At 36.2% G+C, this 6,859-nt stretch overlaps 1 long non-coding RNA gene across 1 annotated transcript; it reads left to right on the plus strand.

The window, feature by feature from the left end:
- The first annotated feature begins 1,966 nt into the window (after positions 1-1,966).
- LOC127949269 (uncharacterized) lies at positions 1,967-5,226 on the plus strand. The gene is made up of 4 exons (XR_008152273.1): positions 1,967-2,350; positions 2,493-2,527; positions 3,266-3,300; positions 3,722-5,226. It is a non-coding gene; the product is annotated as an uncharacterized LOC127949269 (long non-coding RNA).
- The last annotated feature ends 1,633 nt before the right edge of the window (positions 5,227-6,859 follow it).

Consider the following 6,859-nt stretch of genomic DNA (forward strand, 5'->3'; position numbering starts at 1 on the left):
TAGTGTTTACCCCCCCCCCCCCCCTTGTCTTTCCCATGTTCATGAAATGTATTGATGGAAGTGGTCTGGTAAAGCTGGTGAAAATGCATCTCGCCCTCCTCTCCCGTAGTGCGCACTTCTGTAGGGAAGATGAAAACTGACTGAAGAATTCCTTTTGCCCTTGGGTTCAGTGGAAAAGAAGTGTCTCTGTAAGTGTTTTATAGGTCTTTTAATGTGCCGCAGGGATTTGAGAGTGAAGCAAAGTAAAATGATTGTTCATTAAAGGGTAAAAACTCCATTAAATTGAAACTCTTTCTGCACTGTAAGGCACATGTGTGACAGCAGAATTCAAAATGAGCAAACATCCTGTCATTCTTTTCTCAAACAAATAAACCTTTTTATATAAAATAAAAATGAGGTCACTTTCCTTTTGGTTTTAAAGGCAAAGTCAAAGTGCTTGTATTAATAAAGATGTGGTTTATAATTAAAACAGATTTTATCACTTCAAAAAGTTTTTAGATTTTAATATTGAAGATCGTTAACCATTGAACAACAGAATTGTGATATTTCACTGAAAGCTTTTGTGAGGTCGCTTCTGATTTTATTGCCTTGTAATTATAGCTACAATGAAACGTTCAGCTACACAAACTATACAGCTGAAAAGATAATTGTAATGATAAGCTTGGTTAGTTGTAATGGATTTTAAATTTTATGTCGTATTTTGCATATATTACAGTGTGAGTGAGTGAGAACCCTGTGTTATGGGGTTACAATATCCCCACAAAGATGGTAATATCTGAAGTCCTTGTAGGGACTTATTTTGATCCCCATGAAGAAAGTTTCTAAATCATATAGAATTAAGTTTTTGGAAAATGTAACTATATATACCTGAACACACACACACACACACACACACTGCATTGTTTATGAGGACAAAAATATGTATAATGACATGGGTACTACACCGTAGTACAAAAGGCTTAAAAAACATACTAAATTTTATGAAAATTAAAAAACTGGCAGTGGTTTTATGTAATGGGTTGTTGTAGGACGATAGAAAATACAGTTTGTACAGCATAAAAAACATTACACTCCATGTAAATCACCAATGCACATGTGTGTGTGACCTTTTATCTATCATAAAAACTGCTCCATTATGTAAAAATATTTTTGGCCAGTCCCAAATTGGCCTCATCCTTGGCATTGTCTTAACTTGCCTTTTTTTTTTTTTTTGCAGGAAAATGTTTATTTTCTTTTAGCCTATTAGGCTATGTACTGCACAAAATAAACGGTGCTTAATTTATAAGGTTTTTAACCCTGCTATGCGTAGTCAGATATTTTTGGATGAATTTTGGACTTTTCATAGCAAAATCTACTCTTCAAGCTGTAACGCAAGTTAATGGGGGGGGGGGGGGGGTGAAATGCTCATTTTCACTCAATATCCTGTTAATCTTGAGTACCTATAGAGTAGTACTGCATCCTTCATAACTCCAAAAAGTCTTTAGTTTTATTATATTCATAAGAGAAAGATAGTCCCCAGCCGGCACATGACCGACCTTCAACGTTGAAATATGGTTGAAATAAGGTCAGTTGTGGTTTCAACGTTGAAACAACGTTGATTCAACGTTTAAAGCTGAATGGTTGAAAAACATCCAGCACATGACCAACTTTCAATGTTGAAATATGGTTGAAATAAGGTCAGTTGTGGTTTCAACGTTGAAACAACGTTGATTCAACGTTTAAAGATGAACTGTTGAAAAACTTCCAGCACATGACCAACTTTCAACATTGAAATATGGTTGAAATGGTTAGTTGTTTTAATGAAACAACGTTAAAAATGTTTAATGCTAAATGGTAGAAAAAAGTTAACAAGCTTTTAAATTATTTATATTAAATTATTTAAATTAATTATTATTTTAATAGCATTTAAAAATATTTTAGTCATGATACCTATTCTAAAATCTAAAGGTATATGTTAAATATTATCATCATTAACAACAATAAAACTATACATTTCGCTGCTTTATCACACTGAAGCAACTCCCATTGGTAGTTTTATTTTATTACTTCTATCATGATTGGTTAATCTGGCTGTCATTCAGGAAACTGGACAATGAATCGGTTCGCGCTTTTCTACATTTAAAAATATGACCGTTGTTGTCGTCTTTCTGTGAGTGAGGCGGCTAACTGTGAGCTGCTGCTCGTTATAACTGACTGCTCGGTCGGTCCCGAATTATTTCATATTTGCCTGTACATTTTTTATTTATTTTGAGCGAATTTGAGTCGTGACCTGTCAATGGAGAACAAAAACTGTTAACACAAGAAAGGTCAGGTGTTCTGCGAGGTCCTGAAAACATCCTGTCAAAATGAGGTAAGAAAATCGCTAACTTTATCTTTATTATCTTTGGAAATAGTAAAGTATTACCAGAGTTTACAAATGGGTAGTTAAAAGGACATGTAACCTGCAGATAAATAAATACCCGTGTGTCTATTTTTGCATTGCTTTATCACAGCTGATCAAGTTAGGTGCTCACCTAATGTGTTACTGGTGAGTTATGTGTTAATGTCTGTCTTTTAGAGATTTTCCCATATTTTCCTGATATGAATCCCATGCATTAGGTGTGTTATATATGTTTGTATTCTTATAATAGTTTCAAAGTGTTTTCTGCAACATATAAGTGCAAATGTCGGTATTTAAATAATATAATTTTAATGAATTAATGAAAAAGAAAAAAAAAAGAAAAAAAAAAAGGATTGTTTAAAGCCATGGTTCTCAGTGTCAGGCCCCCTCTAGTTGTTATGCAGGTGAATCACTAAATTAAACTAATTAATGTTAATACATTTTAACTTAATCTTTGAGTAAGTTTTTTTTTGCACATTTAAGTATGTTACAGTTAAAGTACAGTACAGTTTTGTAACTTTTGTTACATAATTACATTTAAAATTAAATTTTAATTTAAACTTTTTTTTTCATTTACCTGTGTATGTAAGCACAGTTGTAGTGTTAATGTTCAAACATGGTAAAGTGTCTGACAACAATAAATATTCTTATTAGAATAAAACTGCCTCATTTTTTAACTGTAGAGCTGTAGCTGAATAGTTTGGCCTACTACGCTGCTGAAATGTAATGTTGGTCATTATGGTGCAACTTAATATTTAATAACAAATATTTTCTGAAGTGGTACTTATAAAAAGTTTGAGAATCAATGGTTTAAAGAAATGGTATAATATGAAATCCTGCTTTTTAAGAACTTTTCAGTAAACCATTTCTTCTTTCCCCTTGTAGAGTCATCAAGGATCCAGCTTGTTCTTTAAACATTGGTAAGAAATTGTTCATCTGCTTCATTGCACTGTCATTTCTGCTAGAGATGCTTTGACCTTTTGTGATAGGTTTTGGTTGTGCTTAGTTAAATAAAAATGTACTGAATTTGATTTGACTTGTTTTACTACACTGTAATGTTAGTGTTCTGATTAAAACAGTGTAACTGGGGGCTCTGAAAACACTGCTTGTGAATAATTTGTTAATATTGTACATTTTCATCTGAATACATTAAATAAGTGTTTAATGAATAGTGTTGTCCACTTTGTTTCCAACCTCACTGTTACTGAACTGTAAAGTGAAAATATTGTGTGATTTATTTTGCATTCAGTTTTCAGTTAAATATATTTCACAATATCAAAGTTATTGTGAAACATTGTGGACATACCTAAACAAACTGGTTAAATCTTATGTGTCCTCCAGAAGTTTGCACTCTGCAAGTGAACGACGCCTTGTTGTGCCATCCCAAAGAGGTTCATAATCACTCTCACGGACCTTTTCCTGGACTGTGCCCAGCTGCTGGAATCACCTCCCAATCTCAATCCGAACTGCTGAGTCTTTAATCATTTTCAAGAAACATCTTAAGACTCATCTTTTTCACCAGAACTTAACCAACTAATGCTAGCACTTTTCCTTCTTTTCTTGTCTTTTATATATATATAAAAAATAAAAAAACCTGGCTATGCGTTCTGTACTAGACTAACTGAGACTTGTCATAGCACTTGTATCCTGTTGTTGTTCGCTTGTACACCTGACTGCTTCTGTTCTTCTCATTTGTAAGTCGCTTTGGATAAAAGCGTCTGTTAAATGATTAAATGTAAATGTTTATACAGGACGGTACAGAAAGTGCACAAGTGGGAGAGAGTGGAGGGGACGGCGTCAGAATGGACCTAGCGCTGGGACACTTTCAAGGATCACCCGAAGCACAACCACACTGTATACACTAAGGCTGCTGGTTCTAACATCTTAGAGTGCCCTGCGATAGAAATCTCATTCTGCATTCCCCACGGTAAAGAAGACACAGTCCGGGGGGGTTCCCATTAGAAATCAACTGGTTGAAGGTTCCCTTCTCAAACTGTGCAACACATTTTCACTGCACAAATGTACACAACTCTTGTAATGAGACACATTACTAAAACATGTTTTTGACAGAAACTGTAGGTTTCCACCAAAATAAAAGATCCACTGGTTTCAGTCATAAAGGTACAAGGGTTTGTCTTGTAAGTGCTGCAAAAAAATATGCATTTATGTGCCAAATTATTTCACAAAAACCTTTAAATATTATTGTATTTGGATTGTTCTACTACCTGTTTTTAGCATTACCTCCATGCATACTCTGCATAATAAAGTGTGGGATTATTTTCATCTGTTTTATACAGTATGTTTCCAAAATTAAACTGCTGTTTGACAATTTTGAACATGTGGTAGTTTATTGAAGTTGTTTGTAAAGCCATTGCTGCCAGTCATTAGATTTTTAGCCTTGCATGTACATTGTTGATCTAAATGCCAACTAGGATCTAGGTGTATTTACACACGGTGCAAGGTACGACGGGGAAACAACGTCGTGTTATCAACGCTGATTAACTTTTCAAAATCAACACCTCATTCAGCTTTCATCCCAGGGCTGCAGCACGACCCTAATTCATCCGTAATGCAGGTAAGACGGTGAAACAGCGTCGCGATTTCAACGGTGAATCCACGTCGTGATTTCAACGTTGATCCAATTTGCAAAATCGAAAGGTTATTCAACGTTGATTCAACGTCGGGATTTCAACAGTGAATCAGCGTTGTGATTTCAACCATACATCAACGTCACGATTTCAACGGTGAATCAACGTCGTGATTTCAACGTTGATCCAATTTGCAAAATCGAAAGGTTTTTCAACGTTGATTCAACCATGGTACCTGACGTTGTTTCAACGTTGAATCAACGTTGAAATGCCGGCTGGGTCTGTACCGATTTTTCCCTGAAAAACACGACCGGCTGGAGGCGTGACATGTGGGCGGAGCTAAAGAATCACGAGCGCCAGTAGGCTTTTGTGTTGAGAGGATGTGGAAGCTGTGACATTACCATGAGGAAAAACCATCATCCAAAACAAACCATGGCTTACAGTCAATTTCAGCCGTTTATTTATGATCCAGAATCAGATCCAGAGGTTGAAACTGAAGGAGAGCAGCAGCAGCAACGACTGGCTCCGAGCGGGGCTCGAACCCGGGTTTCCGGCATGGGAGGGGACGCACTAACAAGGAGGCAGAGATATTTGAAGCAGTTTTACTCACCGCCTGCGGTTCCAACACACGATCGTGACCCTTTTTCGTTGGGATTGCATCATCCTTAAGAAATAAACGATACGCAAATCCGGCGTCAAACTGGGCCTTTTTTGTAAAACAAGCATCTTCGAAATGCAGGGAACAAACACAAACACTTGCACAACTCCATTGATGCTCTGTAAAAATAAACTCCATCCACTGGTCCCTTAATGCTGTTTTTTTTTTTTGGTAATCTGTGCAGGGTTGTCTTGCCCTGGCAACCAAAAACACACTTCTTTTGTGACATTTCGCAATGCTCTCGCTCTGATCAGTGAATGCCTCTGCTCTCTCTGCTCTGCTATACGGGAGCGCGCGCTCTTCCAGCAGACCTACGTGAATGAAAACACCCGGCAAAGTTTTAAATATGAAAGTGCACACTGTATAAACTTATTCCCTCAAAAGAAAGAGTCGACTCTGAATCATTTTTAATATGAATGCCAAGCCATTTCATGTTGACTTCAATATGAAACATGCTAACGTATTGGCCATGTCCAGGAGCCTGAATGAAAATGCTAAAAAAAAAAAGAAAATTATTTTTTGCAACTAGATGCTGCTTTTGGAGCGGTAAAAATATATGTTTCCCCGGTAACAGCTGTAAACAAAACAGCATTTGCTGCTTTATCAGGAATTACAAGCAAAATTAAATTAAAATGAGACCACTTGGGCCAATCACCGCAGATTAGCGTCAGGCAAATGAGGAGTTTGGAAAAATGTATCATTGAGCAAATTGTCTGGGAGTCATTGAGCAAGTAAGGTATAAAAAAATGCATAAAATAAGACAATGAAAATGTTTTTGGACCTTGCATGCATGTCAGCCTGTGAGGGAGTGGGACACCCAAAAACAAAATATGAACCTTTCATTACCCATAATACGGGCACCGTGTGGCGCCATCTTCATGTGTAAAGAGTTAAGCTTACTGGCTTTTAATGAAAGACAATTGTTAAGCTAAATATATTATTTATACCACCTCTTATTAACGTGGATTGTTGATTCGTTGTACTATTTTAATCAATAGTGTTGCAGCTAGTCATGATGCTAGTTAATGTTATATCTTGAAGCAGAATATTTTCTAATCGGAAACTGTTAACCTCAAGCAGTTTATATAAGAGTAAGTGGCCGCATCATAAACGGCGAATGATCTGTTGCGGTTTATTATACAATAATGGCTTTACTGTCAGTTGTTTTGTTTAGTTTTTTCTCCACGTAACACAAAGTCATGGCATCTTGTATTTCTGCTTCTTTACCACAAG

This window comes from Carassius gibelio, chromosome B1 (assembly GCF_023724105.1).
Source record: "Carassius gibelio isolate Cgi1373 ecotype wild population from Czech Republic chromosome B1, carGib1.2-hapl.c, whole genome shotgun sequence".
NCBI lineage: Eukaryota > Metazoa > Chordata > Actinopteri > Cypriniformes > Cyprinidae > Carassius > Carassius gibelio.